Source organism: Colossoma macropomum, unplaced genomic scaffold (assembly GCF_904425465.1).
Source record: "Colossoma macropomum unplaced genomic scaffold, Colossoma_macropomum, whole genome shotgun sequence".
NCBI classification, from domain to species: domain Eukaryota; kingdom Metazoa; phylum Chordata; class Actinopteri; order Characiformes; family Serrasalmidae; genus Colossoma; species Colossoma macropomum.
Genome location: NW_023494797.1, coordinates 20,598,181 through 20,618,265, shown reverse-complemented (window position 1 = coordinate 20,618,265; position 20,085 = coordinate 20,598,181). Strand labels below are relative to the sequence as shown.

General features: G+C 39.9%; 1 protein-coding gene across 1 annotated transcript in view; it reads left to right on the top strand.

Annotated features, from left to right (window-relative positions):
- Positions 1 to 20,085, top strand: part of LOC118817645 (cadherin-11-like) — a 94,541-nt gene that overhangs the window by 61,932 nt on the left and 12,524 nt on the right. The window lies entirely within an intron of this gene.

Sequence of the window (20,085 nt, the reverse complement as noted above, 5' to 3'; positions counted from 1 at the left end):
TGGCCACTTTTACGAAACACCTTCCTTGTACGTCCACTCACTGGCCACTTTTAAGAAACACTTACCTTGTACGTCCACTCACTGGCCACTTTATTAGAAACACACACCTTCTACGTCCACTCACTGGCCACTTTATTAGAAACACCTACCTTGTACGTCCACTCACTGGCCACTTTTAAGAAACACCTACCTTGTACGTCCACTCACTGGCCACTTTATTAGAAACACACACCTTGTACATCCACTCACTGGCCACTTTATTAGAAACACCTACCTTGTACATCCACTCACTGGCCACTTTATTAGAAACACCTACCTTGTACGTCCACTCACTGGCCACTTTTAAGAAACACCTACCTTGTACGTCCACTCACTGGCCACTTTTAAGAAACACCTACCTTGTACATCCACTCACTGGCCACTTTATTAGAAACACCTACCTTGTACGTCCACTCACTGGCCACTTTATTAGAAACACCTTCCTTGTACATCCACTCACTGGCCACTTACAAGAGCATTTATTCAGGTTGTTTATAGACTAATATCTCCTATTCCGGCATATAGAAGCAGTTACTGAGTGCTTTCACTTTGGTTTTAATTAAAGTTTGAAAGGGTTATAATCCTAATCCTAACCCTAACCTCAATCCAACACCTAATCCTAACCTTAATCCTAACCTTAACCTCAACCCAAAACCTAATCCTAACCCTATCCTTAACCAAATCCTAATCCAATGAAGTTCAGGATGGTGTCAGTGTGTCTGTATCAGCTTGTTGAGGATGTTGATGGTCTGTATTAAACCTGTTAATGTTCAGTTCCTCTCAGTTAAACATCTACAGATCTAAACTTGGACTCCAAATAAAATTAACAACATCTGAATTCAGCAGATTACAAACACATTTTATTTACACAGTTAATTAAAAGTTTCTTGATAATCTACTGAGTGTCTTCTCTGCTGCTACATCACTGATATGTTACTAAGAGTCTGTTGAGTATTTATTCTATCTGAAAAGGACACCCAGAATAAAGTGTCCCCTGAGCTGCAGCCTCATTGTTCTTGATTTTCAATTATTATCAGACGGCTGGGCATGGTGGACAAATCCAATAGAGACTCTCCTCAGTAAGAGTTTCCACACCTCCAAGGTTTAGTGTGAAGGGGGTGGGAGGTTTGGGGGGGGTCAAGTACAAAAATCGAGTAAGTGACAGGATCTGTGTCTCCACAGTCAATGCAGTTATTATTTATAACGGTTTGTTGGCACCGATACTGCTGCAAGTGATGATCAGTGTGTATGTGTGCGAAAGATGTGACAAAATGGGCTTCAGGAAAAATCTGGATCACAGTAGCAACCTGAATTATGAAGTGTAAGCTTGCCCTTCCCAGATCTAGCAAGATAGGTGAGACACCCTTACTACTGGGTAAGTATAGAAGTAGAGATAGACAACAGTAAGAGGGTAGGTTATTAAAAATCATAAGGAGCTTTCATCATCATCATCATCATCATCATCGTCGTTTAACCGCTTAGTCCAGCTAGGGTCGTGGTAGCAGTTGGGAGAGCAGAGAATCCCAGACGACCCTGTCCCCCGCAACTTCCTCCAGCTCATTCCCGGGGACCCCAAGCCGCTCCCAGGCCAACCTGGAGATATAATCCCTCCAGCACATCCTAGGACGACCCCGGGGTCTTATTCCGGTAGGCCGTGCCTGGTACACCCCCACCGAGAGGCGTCCCCTACCTGGAGTGGGCATGCCATCCTTTTCCAGGCTAAGACTATGGACTCAGACTTGGAGGTGCTGATCCGCATACCAACCGCTCCAGTGCGCAGGAGCTTTCACTTCAGATAAAAAAACAAACTGGTCTCAAGTTCATTTGGACTCGGCCTTGTCTCAGGATCATCTGGACTTGCTATCATTTGGGCTCGGTCTTGTCTCGGCCTCATGATGATTTGGACTCGGTCTTGTCATCATTAGGACTCTGTCTCGTCTGGGTCTTGATATTATTTGGATTCGGTCTTGTCTTGATCTTGATCATTTGGTCTTGGTTTTGCCTCTGTCTCAAGATCATTCGGACTCAGCCTCATCTCGGTCTCGAGATCTTTTTGACTTTGTCTCAACTCGGTCTCAGTATCATTCAGTGTTGTCTCATCTCAACATTTAGACTCTGACTCAACATCGTTTGGTCTCAGCCTTTTCTCTGTCTCAACGTCATTTGGACTTCATCTCTTCCCCTTGATCCTCACTCCTCCCTTCTTTTTATTTTTATATTTTGGTCTCAGTCTCCACTCAGACCCATCTCTACTGATCTTGACTACAACATTACCATCTGGTGTAAACATAAGCTAAATAGGTTTTTATGCCATCTTACGTTTAATAAATCCTACTCCTGCTTTTCATTCAGCAATTTAATAGTGCTGACAGGTTTGATTTTACACATACAGATACAGACACTGCTGTGTCTGATCCACTCAGACCAGCACAACACACACTAACACACCACCACCACGTCAGTCTTACTGCAGTGCTGAGAATGATCCACCACCCAAATAGTACCTGCTCTGTTCTGCATTACTCCAGTATTTTTTTTTTACCAGTGATTTTATTAATAAACTTTGTGAATGTTTTATCCATTATTTATGTCATTAATAACATTAGTTATTTTGTTGTCCTGCTCTCATGTCTCTCTCTCCTGTTCCATCTCTCCTTCTACTAGCTACTAGTCTACTGATTGTTTGCTGCAAGGGGCGCCCCAGCTGCATTAAAAGAAAGCTAAAAGGTTATAGGGGACCAGACCGAACCAGATCAGACCAGACCGAACCCGACACTTCTGTGTAGTTTACTGCCTTTACTTCTTGTTCCTTTTTATCATAAATAATGTAACTATTTTAAAAGTAGGAATGAGCGCCTACAAATCAGCTGACTGTATTTTCCTCTGGTCCTGGGTCAGTTAGTTTGCTTTTGTCCTCTATCTTATCCATTTTTAACATGGGTAACACACAAAGTATCAAAATATATAACATATTGTTATTTTGTTATTGTCACCACTGTTCCTGTAGCTACTCAGAAAAGTACTTGTAACGAGATTACTTTACTTTTTTCCAGGAAGTAATCAGTAATCTCACTAGACATTACATCTGAGTTCCTCTCTAAAACAAAAACACATCTGTACCAGCTGTACAAACCCAACAGTCCTTTCAGCACTTTATTTACAATCAAACAGCTGATGACGAATTTGTCTTTTATGCCTCAATCAGGAAAACTATAAACTGAGTAATTTACTGGTTAAACAAGCTACGTTAGATGAGCATCAGTCTTGTTTCAAGACTGTGTTGTTCAGTGCTGGTTGTGATGTCAGTAAAATCAGTGTACAGTTGTAAAATGTCTGCTCTGAGATTAAGGACTAGTTTTAGATTAAATACGGGTTTAGTCCTGTTTCAACATCAGACAGCTTGTTACAGCTAGTGTTCTAGTCACTAGAGAACTAGTGCTACTAAAATGAAGAATACCAAAAAACTGAATGAAGATATGAAGATGTGTGTATATTGTATATTACTAGATGGCATTATATTTTTATAAAGCTTTATTTTTTACTATTATGTGCACTCTCTCTCCACAATGTCTTTTTTGTTTTTTTTTTATAATAATTGTATCTACATTACAGCCATCTGCTACTTCAATATAAAATATATAATACTGATAATATAATAACAATTAAAATACTATAAAATATCTAATGATAATTATCATTGCTTATTTGCAAGTATTAATAATTTCATAACTGCTTGATTCCAGGTTTTTAATTAATAGTAATAGGCTTGAATTATATTGAATTGAATACATATTATATTGTGAAGCACTGACAATTTCTCAATAACTCCTCAAACTCCATCTGAGCTGTTACCGCTACACTTACAGTTGTCTGAGGCAGATCTAGCAGGACAGAGATTTCACAAACTGACTCGTGGCAGAGGTGGCATCCTATGACAGTGACATGTTTAAAGTCACTGAGCTCATCAGTGTGACCCATTCTACTCAATAATTAAGAGGGGTGTCCCAATACTTTTGTCCATACAGTGTATGTTTGGTGTCTTGTGCTTGCTTAACTATGTACTGTGTTTAAGTTGTGAGTGATGTAATTCTCCCGTGTCCTATGTTGTAGCTAAGTTTGTTGGGTTTTTTTTTGGTTTTTGTTTATTTATTTATTTATTTATGTATTTTTTCACCTCTTGTAAGTCATGTGTGTGTGGGTTGGGGCTGGAATGGGGGTGTTGTTCTTTAAATGAAAAAATAATAAAGAATGAATCACAAAAAAAAAGAAATGAAAACATCAGCCACATTTTGTGTTTTATTGTTTTTCATTGTGTTAGATAAACAGTAATTGTGCAATAATATGTGCAGAAGTGAACTTCAGAAGACTTGAAAATCAACAAAGCATACATTTGAACAGGGGTGCCTAAAGTTTTGCGTACGACTGTATTCACTACAAAGCCAGCTGCAGACTCACTGTGTTCTAAATTATTTCAAGCAATACGTCTGACTTACACAATGCTAACACATATAAAAACACATGAAAGCACTGAAGATGTAATGTGATCAAAGATTCTACTGTAAGTTTTTTGTGTCTGTTCTGCTAAGTTAATATTAGAAGTTCTGTTACCTTTAATTTTAAGTCCAGCTACTCACTTTTTAAGTTAATGAACACCAAACAGCAAAACCTGACCGGGTCAGACGTGCAATCATGTGCAAAAGTCTGAACATCTCCAGAAAAATGACAAAGGTTGTTGATTTCCTAAGTGTAAATAAGTTAACAAATCAACATGAAAGTTGACCAGGGGTGCACTAACTTTTGCATACACCTGTGTGTATGTAGCATATTTTGTGGCGTGCAGTCCAAAAACTGCATAAGCTCAAACATGAATATGAAGAGAAAATTAATCAGACCTTTGTTTGAAATCAACACAAAAGGTTCGGTCCATTGGGCTGAGTGTCCACTTTATTGGAAACACCTACCTTGTGTTTTCACTCACTGGCCACTTTATCAGGCAAACCTACCTGGGGCTCCCACTCACTGGCCACTTTATTAGAAACACCTTCCTTGTATGTCCACTCACTGGCCACTTTATTAGAAACACCTACCTTGTACTTCCACTCACTGGCCACTTTATTAGAAACACCTTCCTTGTATGTCCACTCACTCGCCACTTTATTAGAAACACCTACCTTGTATGTCCACTCACTGGCCACTTTATTAGAAACACCTACCTTGTATGTCCACTCACTGGCCACTTTATTAGAAACACACACCTTGTACGTCCACTCACTGGCCACTTTATTAGAAACACCTTCCTTGTACATCCACTCACTGGCCACTTTATTAGAAACACCTACCTTGTATGTCCACTCACTGGCCACTTTTAAGAAGCACCTACCTTGTACATCCACTCACTGGCCACTTACAAGAGTGTTTATTCCGGTTGTTTATAAACTAATATCTCCTTTTCTAGCCTATAGGAGCATTTTCCGAGGTGATTTAGGGACCAATATCTCCTATTCTGGCATATAGAAGCAGTTACTGAGTGCTTTCAATTTGGTTTTAATTAAAGTTTGAAAGGGTTATAATCCTAATCCTAACCCTAAACCTGGCCCTAACCCTAACCTCAATCCAACACCTAATCCTAACCTTAATCCTAACCCTAACCTTAATCTCAACCCAAAACCTAATCCTAACCCTATCCTTAACCAAATCCTAATCCAGTGAAGTTCAGGATGGTATCAGTGTGTCTGTATCAGCTTGTAGATGATGTTGATGTTGACAGGTATTAAACCTGTTAATGTTCAGTTCCTCTCAGTTAAACATCTACAGATCTGAACTTGGACTCCAAATAAAATGAACAACATCTGAATTCAGCAGATTACAAACACATTTTATTTACACAGTTAATTAAAAGTTTCTTGATAATCTACTGAGTGTCTTCACTGCTGCTACATCACTGATATGTTACTAAGAGTCTGTTGAGTATTTATTCCATCTGAAAAGGACACCCAGAATAAAGTGTCCCCTGAACTGCAGCCTCATTGTTCTTGATTTTCAATTATTATTAGACGGCTGGGCATGGTGGACAAATCCAGTAGAGACTCTCCTCAGTAAGAGTTTCCACACCTCCAAAGTTTAGTGTGAAGGGGGTGGGAGGTTTGGGGTGGTCAAGTACAAAAATCGAGTAAGTGACAGGATCTGTGTCTCCACACTCAATGCATTTATTATTTATTACGGGTTGTTGGCACCGATACTGCTGCAAGTTTTGGATTAAATACAGGTTTAGTCCTGTTTCAACATCAGACAGTTTGTTACAGCTAGTGTTCTAGTCACTGAATGAAGATATTTGTCTTTTATGCCTCAATCAGGAAAATTAAATTTGAGTAATTTACTGGTAAAACAAGCTACGTTAGATGAGCATCAGTCTTGTTTCAAGACTGTGTTGTTCAGTGCTGGTTGTGATGTCAGTAAAATCAGTGTCCAGTTGTAAAATGTCTGCTCTGAGACTAAGGACTAGTTTTAGATTAAATACGGGTTTAGTCCTGTTTGAACATCAGACAGCTTGTTACAGCTAGTGTTCTAGTCACTAGAGCACTAGTGCTACTAAAATGAAGAATACCAAAAAAACTGAATGAAGATATGAAGATGTGAATATGTGTATACTTTATATTACTAGATGCCATTATATTTTTATAAAGCTTTATTTTTTACTATTATGTGCACTCTCTCTCGACAGTCTTTTTTTTTACAATAATTGTATCTACATTACAGCATCTGCTACTTCAATACAAAATATATAATACTGATAATATAATAACAATTAAAATACTATAAAATATGTAATAATTATCATTGCTTATTTGCAAGTATTAATAATTTCATAACTGCTTGATTCCAGGTTTTTAATTAATAGTAATAGGCTTGAATTATATTGAATTGAATACATATTATATTGTGAAGCACTGACTCGTGGCAGAGGTGGCATTCTATGACAGTGACATGATTAAAGTCACTGAGCTTATCAGTACAACTCATTCTACTCAATAATTAAGAGGGGTGTCCCAATACTTTTGTCCATACAGTGTATGTTTGGTGTCTTGTGCTTGCTTAACTATGTACTGTGTTTAAGTTTTGAATGAAGTAATTCTCCCGTGTCCTATGTTGTAGCTATGTTTGTTGTTTTTTTTCTTTGTTTGTTTTTGTTTATTTATTTATTTATTTATTTATATATTTTTTCACCTCTTGTAAGTCATGTGCGTGTGGGTTGGGGCTGTAATGGGGGTGTTGTTCTTTAAATGAAAAAATAATAAAGAATGAATCACAAAAAAAAAGAAATGAAAACATCAGCCACATTTTGTGTTTTATTGTTTTTCATTGTGTTAGATAAACAGTAATTGTGCAATAATATGTGCAGAAGTGAACTTCAAAGACTTGAAAATCAACAAAGCATACATTTGAACAGGGGTGCCTAAAGTTTTGCGTATGATTGTATTCACTACAAAGCCAGCTGCAGACTCACTGTGTTCTAAATTATTTCAAGCAATACGTCTGACTTACACAATGCTAACACATATAAAAACACATGAAAGCACTGAAGATGTAATGTGATCAAAGATTCTACTGTAAGTTTTTTGTGTCTGTTCTGCTAAGTTAATATTAGAAGTTCTGTTACCTTTAATTTTAAGTCCAGCTACTCACTTTTTAAGTTAATGAACACCAAACAGCAAAACCTGACCGGGTCAGACGTGCAATCATGTGCAAAAGTCTGAACATCTCCAGAAAAATGACAAAGGTTGTTGATTTCCTAAGTGTAAATAAGTTAACAAATCAACATGAAAGTTGACCAGGGGTGCACTAACTTTTGCATACACCTGTGTGTATGTAGCATATTTGGTGTCGTGCAGTCCAAAAACTGCATAAGCTCAAACATGAATATGAAGAGAAAATTAATCAGACCTTTGTTTGAAATCAACACAAAAGGTTCAGTCCATTGGGCTGAGTGTCCACTTTATTGGAAACACCTACCTTGTGTTTTCACTCACTGGCCACTTTATTAGAAACACCTACCTTGTACTTACACTCACTGGCCACTTTATTAGAAACACCTACCTTGTACTTCCACTCACTGGCCACTTTATTAGAAACACCTACCTTGTACGTCCACTCACTGGCCACTTTATTAGAAACACCTACCTTGTACTTCCACTCACTGGCCACTTTATTAGAAACACCTTCCTTGTACATCCATTCATTGGCCACTTTATTAGAAACACCTACCTTGTATGTCCACTCACTGGCCACTTTTAAGAAACACCTACCTTCCAGATCTTTCGTCCTTAATTAGTTGTCCGTCTGAACCCAATGAATTAGATATACTGACTAAATGTTTGGAAGACACTTTTTGCTCCACTTTAGATAATGTGGCTCCATTAAAAAGTAAAATAATAAGGCAGAAAAGGCTCCATGGTACAATGACCATACTCGAGCTATGAAACAGACTGTTAGGCGATTAGAGCGTAAATGGCATCAGACTAAACTTGAGGTTTTCCATTCTGCCTGGAAGGAGAGTCTTATAGACTATAGAAAAGCACTAAAGTCAGCACGTTCAGCCTATTTCTCATCATTGATTGGAAATAACAAGAATAATCCTAGACTACTATTCAGTACTATCTCTAAATTAACTAATAATCAAGCAGCTACTGAAGCCCAGATACCATCAGCATACAGCAGCATTGACTTCATGAACTTCTTCAATAATATTGAATTGATTAGGCACAAAATTCAAAATGCGCAGCATTGCAGTGCAGTGTCCTATAAACCTAATCTAGATCTAGAGTGCAGTATAACCACTACAGAGACGCTGGAGTCTTTTACTTTACTCCAACAAACAGAGCTCGTCCAAATTATTTCATCTTCAAAAACAACTTGTATACTAGATTCTATTCCTACAGGTTTACTTAAAGATGTTTTGCCAGAAATAACTAAGCCCTTTCTAATTATAATAAACTCTCTCAGCCTCGGATATGTTCCAAAATCTCTTAAATTAGGTGTAATTAAACCCTTAATAAAAAAACCTAGTCTTGACCCCTCTGAGCTATCAAATTATAGACCTATTTCAAATCTTCCCTTTTTATCAAAAATTTTAGAGAAAGCAGTGGCAAAACAATTATGTTCCCATCTGCATAGGAGTACTATATATGTATATATAATTTCAGTCCGGCTTCAGGCCTCACCATAGTACCGAAACAGTGTTAGTGAAAATTGTAAATGATCTTTTATTATCCGCTGACAAAGGAAACATATCCTTACTGGTTTTACTCGATCTTAGTGCAGCTTTTGACACAACAGACCATTCCATTCTATTAGACAGGCTTGAGAAACTAGTAGGAGTGACAGGTAAAGCGCTTTCGTGGTTCAAATCTTACCTTAGTGATCGCTTTGAGTTTGTTAATGTAAATGGTGAACCATCAGCTCTCACAAGAGTAAAGTATGGTGTTCCACAGGGCTCTGTCTTAGGACCCATGTTATTTACCTTATATATGCTACCACTAGGTACCATCATTAGAAAACATGGCATCAGTTTCCACTGCTATGCCGATGATACACAATTATATATTTCAGCTAAACCAGAGGACAAAACTGAACTTAATAAGACAGAGGACTGTGTAAAAGACATTAAAGAATGGATGTCAAGCAACTTTTTACTAAATTCTGACAAAACCGAAGTCCTTCTTCTTGGTCCAAAAGCTGCTAGGGATAATCTGCCTACATTTACTCTTAATCTCGATAGTTTCTCAATTGCACCAGGCACATCTGTAAAAAGTCTTGGTGTCACGATTGATCCTAGTCTGGCCTTCGATGAGCATATTACCAATATTACCAGAATAGCTTTCCTCCATCTGCGTAACATTGCTAAATTAAGAAATGCACTGTCGCTACAGGATGCAGAAACGTTAGTTCACGCCTTCATCATGTCCAGGTTAGATTACTGTAACGCTCTGCTTTCTGGCTGTTCCAGCCAAAACCTTAACAAGCTTCAGTTAGTCCAGAACGCTGCAGCCAGAGTTCTCAGCAAAACCAGGAAATTCAACCACATTAGCCCAATTTTGTGTACCTTACATTGGTTGCCAGTTAAATTCCGCATTGAGTACAAAATTCTTCTACTGACATATAAAGCTTTGAATGACCTTGCTCCTCAGTACCTCAGTGACCTTATTTCCTATTATCAACCGACACGCCCACTTAGATCACAAGGTGCGGGCTCATTATTAGTACCCAGAATAAATAAAGTTACGTCAGGGGGAAGAGCCTTTTCATACAAAGCCCCCCAGCTTTAGAATAACCTTCCAGTCTGTGTTCGGGACTCAGACACAGCCTCAGTGTTTAAGTCTAGGCTAAAAATTTACTTGTACAGTCGAGCCTTTGGTTAATTTGTTTTCCTAACTATGTCCCAAGGCTTGCTCACTGGGGGCGTGGACCTGGATTCTCTGTAAAGCTGCTTTGTGACAACATCTGTTGTAAAAGGCGCTATATAAATAAATTTGACTTGACTTGACTTCAGGCAAAGCTTGTCCATGATAGGTGCAGGTCAGGGAGCTTGGACGTTTGGCTTCTGCATGATTAAATGTCACATCTTCACTGGACGCGTGTGTGCAATCCCATGCGCTTACACTACAAACCATTGTTATGATCATACACAACGTTTGAATTTGTGATGCATACATGTTGTTTCAGTGAACTCCACAGCGTCAGTTGCTTGAGCAGGTTGTCCTGAAGGTATACTTGTCTCCAGTCAGTTGTGCAGGAAGTCTTGAAAATACATTAAGTTCCTACTGATTCAGCAAATGATTTGGAAGATATGCTCTGTTCTTCGGGTGTTGTGGCTTATGCTTCAGTCATCAGTTCGATGTCCTGGGTGGAGGGGGACACCGTCTGCCTTCTGTGTGGTTCTGTAGAATACACAAAGGAAACATACGCGAACTGTTCATCATTAAAGTTTGGAAGTTTTTCATTCTACACTCATGTGAGGTTAACTGCTGCTCCCCACTATCTGTCCCTCAGAGGAGGCTGTTATGGTAATGCACAGTGTGGAGATATCTGCACCTCCAGAGTAACCTCTATGATAATACAAATGATAGTTCTTCCTTGAGGCTCTGTACATGACCCACCTCCTCTCATATTGACCCTAAAACTTAATTCTGAGGAGCAGGCACAACCTTACAGTGAGAAACGCGAATCCATTTTTTCTTTCCTTCACACTTCACTGCTGAGTCAGTAATCAGAAGAACCTGATATGGACCATCCCACCTAGGTTCTAGAGATTGTTTGTCATGTTTCCTCTCCTGACCTGGAATTATGGTATGGCCACCTTCAGCTTGTTTACCCCAAGCACTAATGACCTGATTCTGAGCTGTCTGTACTGCTTGTGTTAATGTTTGACAGTAGTTAAGAAGTGCATCTGACAATAAATAAAGCAAGTAAGCAAAGTTTATTTATATAGCGCTTTTTACAACAGGTGTTGTCCCAAAAGCAGCTTTACAGAAAAATCAGCATCACAGAAAAATCCGGGTTCAAGCCCCATGAGCAAGCCAGTGAAGACAGTGGCAAGGAAAAACTCCATAAGAGCAGGAAGAAGAAACCTTGCCAGGAACCAAGACTCAGAAGGGGAACCCATCCTCCTCTGGTCGACAACGGATAGCAAACATTGGTAGTATAAAGTATTATAGTACAAAATGGGGAAACAGGTAAAAAATGGTTAATTTGATTAGTTTTAGTTTATGCAGCAGCATCATCAGGAGGGCCAGTTCATGAGGGTGAGGTTTGCACAGCGTTGTACAGCATGAAGCTCAATGGTGGTCAAGCTGGTCTAGAGGGCTGGTGAGCAGTGGGCATCTGATCAAGGCAGAAGACAGGACACTGACTGGAAGATTATTCCAAAGCTGGGGGGCTTTGTATGAGAAGGCTCTCCCCCCGATGTAACTTTTTTAACTCTAGGTACTAAAAGTAAGCCAGCACCTTGTGATCTAAGTAAATGCACATCTGCTTTACAGAGATCAATCACACCTGGGACCAGCATTGGTCTACCTGTCACAACTTCATAAAAACTAAGCCCAACAGTTTTAGTGCTAGTTGCCCTTCAAAGTACTGCAAAGTACTGCAGGCAATGCTGCAGTCCATTTTACTCCCCGACTATGAAGTTTAGTCAACCATTCTTTGATACCTATCCTGAAGCTTGTGGCCTGTATGCACAGTGAAGTTTCCAGTTCACATTTAGAAGTTTACAGACTGCCTGCACTACCTGTCCAGTGAAGTGAGTACCTTGATCAGACTCGTTTTGTTCAGGAAGTCCCCACCTAGGAATAAAATCCTGCACTAGCATTTTAGCAGTGTGTGCAGCAGTACCCTTGGAAGTTGGATAACCTTCAGTCCAGCGAGAAAATTGATCCACTATGATCAAAACATCTTGTTTTCCCTCGCACTTAGGCAGTGTGATGTAATCTACCTGTAAATGCCGAAATGGACCTGGAGGTGCCACTGTTTTAACAGCAGGAGTTCCCATCTGAGGTGCAACATTGACTTAACTACTGCTTTAGCTTGTTCCCTGAACTTAGGATTCCACCAGGAATGTGAAAATTGATTAACCATCTTTTCCACCCCAATGTGACCCAAAGAATGTATTTGTGTAGCTAAGTAAGGAAGTAAATATTCAGATGCTACTAGTTTTCCCCCTTTGGTCCAGATGCCATCTGGAGCAATTTTTGCACCTGAATCCAGCCAAGTCCAGAGTTCACAGTTTGGGGAGTCAGACTGTAGCTTGTGAATGGAAGAAATGTCATTAATTTTACACTCTGTGTTAGTCAGAGATGCAATGTTAGCTGGTGGTAAAAAACTTGCCCTTTTAGCCGCTTCATCTGCAATTCTATTGCCTTCTGCTTCAAAAGAATTACTACCACTGTGTGCTTTGACTTTCACAATAGCTAGATCTGTGGGTAACTTAACAGCTTCCAAAAGACCCTGTATTAAGTCAGCATTTTTAACAGGAGTGCCAGCACCTGTGAGAAAACCCCTGTGACTCCATCAATGTCCAAAATCATGGACCACTCCAAAAGCATACCAGGAATCAGTATAAATGGTAACACTCTTGCCTTATGCAAGCTTACATGCCTTGGTTAAAGCCACTAACTCAGCCTGCTGGGCTGAGTAAGAGGGAGGGAGACTACCACTGGTCAAAAGTTTGAAAGCTGTCAGTTACTGCCCATCCAGATCTACACTGACCATCAGTGTGGGTTGAATAACCGTCAGTAAAAAGAATCAATTCAGGATTATCAAGAGGGGCATCCTTAAAAACAGGATGAGGGTTGGATAATTCAATGCTATCATGATCATCCCCTTCCTCATTAGCATCAATCAGTGAGGACATCATAAAAGAGGAAGGGTTGTTCATGGGTGCACTCTGAATCACCACATTAGGAGCTGTCAAAACTGCAAGCCAGTTGCCCCATCTGGAGGATGTTACTGACAACACACGGCCATTATTGAGTAGAGCTGATACAGAATGAGGACATTTGACTGTGACTATTTGTTCTAGCATTCGTGGTGCAAATGCTAACAGTGCCAGATAGGTAGCCTGTACTGCCCTTAAGCATGGACCCATTCCACATGCCACAGCATCTAATTTAGCTGAATGATAAGCTACTGGACGCTGCAAACCACCATGTTCCTGAGTCGGACAGGATGTCATAAAACCACAATCCTCATGTACAAAGACAGTGAAGGGCTTGTTTGGATCACAAAGGCCAAGAGCAGGTGCAGATATCAAGGCTGATTTCAACTTTACAAAAGCAGCAGTTATATCATCTGTGTGTGTGCAACAGGGTCATGTTGCCCAGGGTTATCTTTGAGCAGATCGTATAGTGGTTGTGAAATCGCAGCATAAGAATCTATCCAAGGTCTACAGTAGTTGCATAGGCCTAAAAAAGCTCACAATTTATGCACTAGGGTTGGCAATGACATTGTATTAATTGCAGATCGTCTGGCAGGAAAAATTCCTCTAGAACCCTGTGTAACCCATTGTCCCAAATATTGCACACCAGAACAACACAACTGAGCTTTGTCTCGACTGGCCTTGTGTCCCTTGCTAGCCAAAAAAACAAAAAGTGCCTTCACTTCTTTGTCATGTGTTTCCTCATTCTTACTACTCAACAATACATCATCAACATACTGAATAATAACAGAGGACTGCAAAATGTGCTCTGCTTGGAAGAGATGATTTCTGAGAGCCTGATGGTAAATACTGGGGCTGTTGTGAAACCCTTGCGGCAAATGAGACTACTGGTACTGAACATCCCCACAGTGAAAGCAAGCCATGGCTGGCTTTGTGATGCTAATGGAACTGACCAAAAACCATTGGCCATATCAACAACGGAAAAACACTGTTGCGGGAATGCCATCAAAGATGGTGGATGGGTCAGCAACCAATGGAGTCAGTTTGTCAATATGCTGATTGGCTACCCTGTAGTCTACTGTTAGCCACCAAGTTCCATTAGCTTTATCAACTGGCCACACAGGACTATTGGATACACCATGTGTTCTGACCAACATACCTCTTTTCTCAAGCTGATCTACTATAAGCCTAATACCCTGCAAAGCTTCTTTATTAATGGGATATTGCTTAGTACAAAGAGGTTGACGACCTGTGAGAACAACTGGTTCCATATCTAGAAGACCACAATCATCCTTATCATTAGATCAAATGGGGTGATCAGCCAAATCAGACTGCTTTAAAGAGGCAATGTTACAAACACAAGAATAAGCATTAATAGATAAAGAACAGTTCAATTTTCTCAGAAAATCCATCCCAAGAATATTTTAAATTTTTCTCACCCAAAATTGCCATGAAACTGTTTTAGGTCCTACATTAACATTAATGGGTGCAGATACAGTCAGAGAAATACCAGCATTACCCAGTCCCTCAGCTGCGATGTGTCTAGCTATCAAAGGTACTCCTAAAGATATACAGGCTGTTTTGGAAAGAGTGGTAACCTGAGCCACTGTGTCTACAAGAAATGAAAAATCCTGTTCCCTGATTTGAACATCAACAAAAAGACGGTTCTCAAAAACTTTACTGATAGCACACAGGTGGGCAGAAGTGGCTGGGCAAATTAGTTTAAAGCTGAAGCAGATGGAGCTGTTGACACCTCTGTAAATCCTTGCACTGCCTTGATAAACATAGACAATTGGTCTGGTGAAATGCCCTGGACAGATTCCCTGTTGTATTCCCCTGTGAAAACCCTTCAGAAGACCTGACCACAATGCTGTCCCTCACCTTTGTACTCTTTTTGTGAACATCTGCCTGTTTCCTACAACAATCTCTTGCGAAATGACCAGTTTTATGACAGTAATGACACTCGTCCTTCTGACTAGAGAACTTCTGATGGGACCCTGAGTTAGAACTATTTTCTGTGAGGACATGTATGGATGCTGGCACATGGCCTGGCTCTAGATCAAGGTCCAATCTGTCAAGTTCAATTTTAAGGTCACCCCATTTAACTTTACGCCAATTTGAAACAGCTGTCACTAGGGCTCTTCTAAGATCTGATCTTAGTGAGTCAACTAGTTGTCCAAAAAGTGGGCCATTAGTTGTATCATCAATGTTATCACTACTGTAGGTATCAATTCCACAATGATGCAGAAAAACCTCTTTCAAACTGTTCACAGTACTCTGCAGCTGATTCCCCTTTCCTTTGTCTACAATTGGTTATCTGCTTCCAGTCAGTGGTCTTGTGGCATTTGTGGCTAATCCACTACCTGAAAACTTTCAACCCCACATCAATATCCCGACCACTGTCACCCAAACCATCTAACACCATTTTAGCAAGTTTCCTACCATCAGTTATGTTGAGGACTTGGCTCGCTATGGCTACAGCGTCATTAGGATGCAATGAGTAAAGGTTTCTTTTTTTCTCAATAAGATGAATGAAGTCAAGTCCCATTTCCCTTGAGTGCTTGAATTCTTTAGACAGTCCATCCAATGTAGCTGCATCTACAGGAATGTGGTCAATCTGTACTCTGGTTTCCTTAACTTCACTTCCCTTATTAAGGACTTCAGAAGATCTAATAGTGATCGGTCTCATCTGAACTGTCTTATTACTAGTGGGATTAAAATCCTCATCAGAGGAGGAGGATTCTGATCCATCAGAGTGAAATGCATCCAACTCTGGATACAGCCTAGCCAACAGTGGAGGATCTTCATCCTCTGTGTAGCATGGCTGACCCGGAGGAGGGGCTACAGGTGGAGGTCGGCACTGACGCTTTGACTTAGATTTACAATTGGCATATTGCTGTTCAACCTCAGTCAGTGATTGCTGAAGTTTTTTTACAGGTTCTCTGGGCATTCATGGCAGCTATTTTATGCTTTTTACACTCGTTGGTTAACTCTAGGATCTTTCCCTCAGCTTCCTCTAGCTTACCCTCCATGTATCTAAGCTTATACTTTCAGTACTGCTCTATTACATAAAGACATTCCTTACCTGAATCATGCTTGATACCATAACCCAAAGCTGTTTTACATTCTGTAAGGGCCCATTCACTATCAGCAGGGAACACTTTGGATGCAAAGTGCTGAAATCTCTTTTGCTCACTGGTGTGCTTTTTGACTATGCTGTCAATTACCATTTCAAAATCTGACTCAGTCCATTGAGGCATTTTAGTCCCACCCTTAACTAATGTGCTATTTTTTGGCCTTTAGAAGGCATTTGGGCCTTTAGAAGTCATGATGAAGTAACACAACAAATCTTCTCTAACAACAAACAAACAAAACAAGTAAACAAAAAAAGACTTCCCTCACAAGTTACAAGTTACAGTGACAAAAAAACAGACACAAAAAGAAAAAACGCTAGGCTTTTACCAGTGAAAATGAGTGAACTTCCCTCAGAACAGAGGGGATAACAGCCACAAAAAACACTAGGGTTCTTTTTACCAGTGACAACAAGTAAACTTCCCTCGGAACAAATGGGGATAACAGACACAAAAAAACACTAGGGTTCTTTTTTACCAGTGACAACAAGTAAACTTCCCTCGGAACAGTGGGAATAACAGCCACAAAAAAACACTAGGTTTCTTTACCAGTGACAACAAATAAACTTCCCTTGGAACAGAGGGAATAACAGCCACAAAAACACACTAGGTTTCTTTACCAGTGACAACAAGTAAACTTCCCTTGGAACAAATGGGGATAACAGCCACAAAAAACAATAGGGTTCTTTTTACCAGTGACAACAAGTAAACTTCCCTCAGGACAGAGAGGATTACAGCCACAAAAAAACCACTAGGTTTCTTTACCAGTGACAACAAGTAAACTTCCCTCGGAACAAATGGGGATAACAGCCACAAAAAACACTAGGGTTCTTTTTTACCAGTGACAACAAGTAAACTTCCCTCGGAACAAATGGGGACAACAGCCACAAAAAACACTAGTTTTCTTTACCAGTGACAACAAGTAAACTTCCCTCAGAACAGAGGGTATAACAGCCACAAAAAAACACTAGGGTTCTTTTTACCAGTGACAACAAGTAAACTTCTCTCGTTTCAGAGAGGCTAAACTTTACTGACTCCTCTATCCTATAAAGCCAGAATTTCTCTTCAGTTCGAAAATGGCATTTTTACTCACCAAGTAGGCTTCAGTAAGCCATCCGGGTCATGGCACCAAGTTGTTAGAAAATCGACAGGAAGAGTCAGGAGACAGACAATATTTTCTCTCAACACGCTTTAAAGCGAGTGATGATTTAGACATGCCTGACGAGTTAGCACCATGCTATCTGGTGGAAGCATGTTTCAGTTACTTGTTAGCTACATTAGCCTCGTAGTCTAAAACTAAAGAAGTAAACTTCAGACACCAAACATGTCTTGGCTATATTTGGAAAACTGGGTGATTGATGCTGAATGAAGTTTGTGAGCTGTTAATGAATTTAACATGTAGACGCTCTTTTAACAGGTACTCCATTAGTGAGCTCAACTGTCCATTGGCTATAGACAAAAATACAGGTCAGCTTGTCCTAAAGAAAGAACTGGACCGAGAAACAGAGGCCACACACATATGCCTGGTCATAGCACAGGAAATGTCTCCAAGCAGTGGAGGTAAGATATTCTCCCCAACGCTTATTTACCCTCCTGATTAAATGATGGAGCCACATCTAATCTCGACAACTTTACTGAAAGGTTGTGGTCTAATTCATTCTGGAAATTCAGATTTATTCTTTATTCTATAACTTTTTGGGGTCAGTTGTCACTGAATAACAATGATCTATGCATTTATACTAACCTGAATAAGAAAAATAGTTAAAAGTAAGATGATAACAGGGGAGGTGCTAAGGAGAGAGCGTTATGTTTGTTTCTTGTGAATTTACTCACTCAGTGTAAAAATCTTAGACTTTTACACACTGACTGTACAAGTGTAAACTGAGACAACTTCATTTTAAAATATTTTCAAAAGGTTTTACAATATTTAAAAAACCAAGAAACTCCTTAGCCCGGGTCTCAGTTTACATCACGATACCTACATTTAGGCTACATTCACATTACCAGGTTGAAGTGGCACAAATCTGATTTTCTGCCCTAATGCGACTCAGATCTGATGTTTTCAGGGCTGTGTGGACACGCAAATCTGATCTTTTCAAATCCGACTTGAGTCACTTTCATATGTGGTCCTAGATCGGATACATATCTGACTCGTGGCCATACGACCTTAATGTGGCGCTCAGATCAGAATTCATGTGTTTCTATTTATAATGCGCGTGCCCCATCGTTCAGTGTTACCATGGCAGCAGCGCCGAACAGAAGTTGAAGCCTGTAAATGGTGAAAAAACAACATCTCACCTTTTTCACCTTCGTCTCGTTCTAAAAATGAAGCTGAGAGCTGATCAAAGTTAATTATCTTCACAGTGAAGCTCGTTCTGCTCATTAGTTTGTGCTGATGATGCACATGCTTCATTCATGTGACGCTACTAAATAGGATGTGTGCATGCGGGTCATTTAAGGATGCTGGTTTGTTCATATCAATGACTGATTTGAATCACTTACCTAAACGAGCATGAATCATCATGTCAGAGAGATCGGATTTGAGCAATGAGGCTTGTAAGGCTACGTTTACACAGCAGGTAAAAGTGGCCCAAATCTGATTTTCTCACCAAATCCGATCTTTTTGTTTGGCTGTTCACAATATTTTTTAAATGTGACCTCTATGTGACATCAGTCTGAACATATCACATTCCTTAACCGACCCACATGCGCAAAAGAACAATGCTTCACGTGGCTCATCCAGCGGTAAACAATCATGACGGCCAGCGAACGCCAGTCGCTCCAAGAGCTTTCAGTTTCTGTCTGTGACACCACCACATAAGGGGACCTGTGGAGTACCTATTTTTAATGATCAACACTAACATAGATTTCAGGTAGTGTTATTTAGGTTACCCCACAGAAAATAAAGTCTCTAATTTCCTTTATGACTTCTCACTGGGATGGTCTGATAGGAGTTGTGGCCTCATCTTATGTCTGGCATTTTTATTATGTTTTCCATATTTTTTGTTTGAAAATGTTTCCTGGGCATTCCAATGGGGGACTCTTATTTTGAATATAAACCCTGGTTTGGGAACAGGAAAGGGAAGTGTGGCAGCCATTTTCTTGGAGGATCAAGTTTGGGGAAGACAGGCCTGGTAGATCATTGCTGTTCAAGCCCTAACAAACTTTTACTCCTTTTCTACTCATCTTTGTCCTTGAAGAGTGGATCCCCCTCTAACTGTGGAGTTACCTCAAGGAACTGGGTGAGCTCATTCCTGTTTTTTGTTTTTTTGCATTGCTGGGCCCTGTTTTGATTTTTGAGTATTTTTGGGACACTGTTTGCTTGGACTATGGTGGCAGTTTGACATTTTTGGACTTCTTTTTTTTGGATTCAATAGAGACAATCTTTAATAACTCTATCCCATCTAATGGACTTCTGCATCAGATCTTATATTCAACTGCTTCTCTGCTTTGTTTGCTGGTGCTGTTGCTGTTGCAGATGCTGTT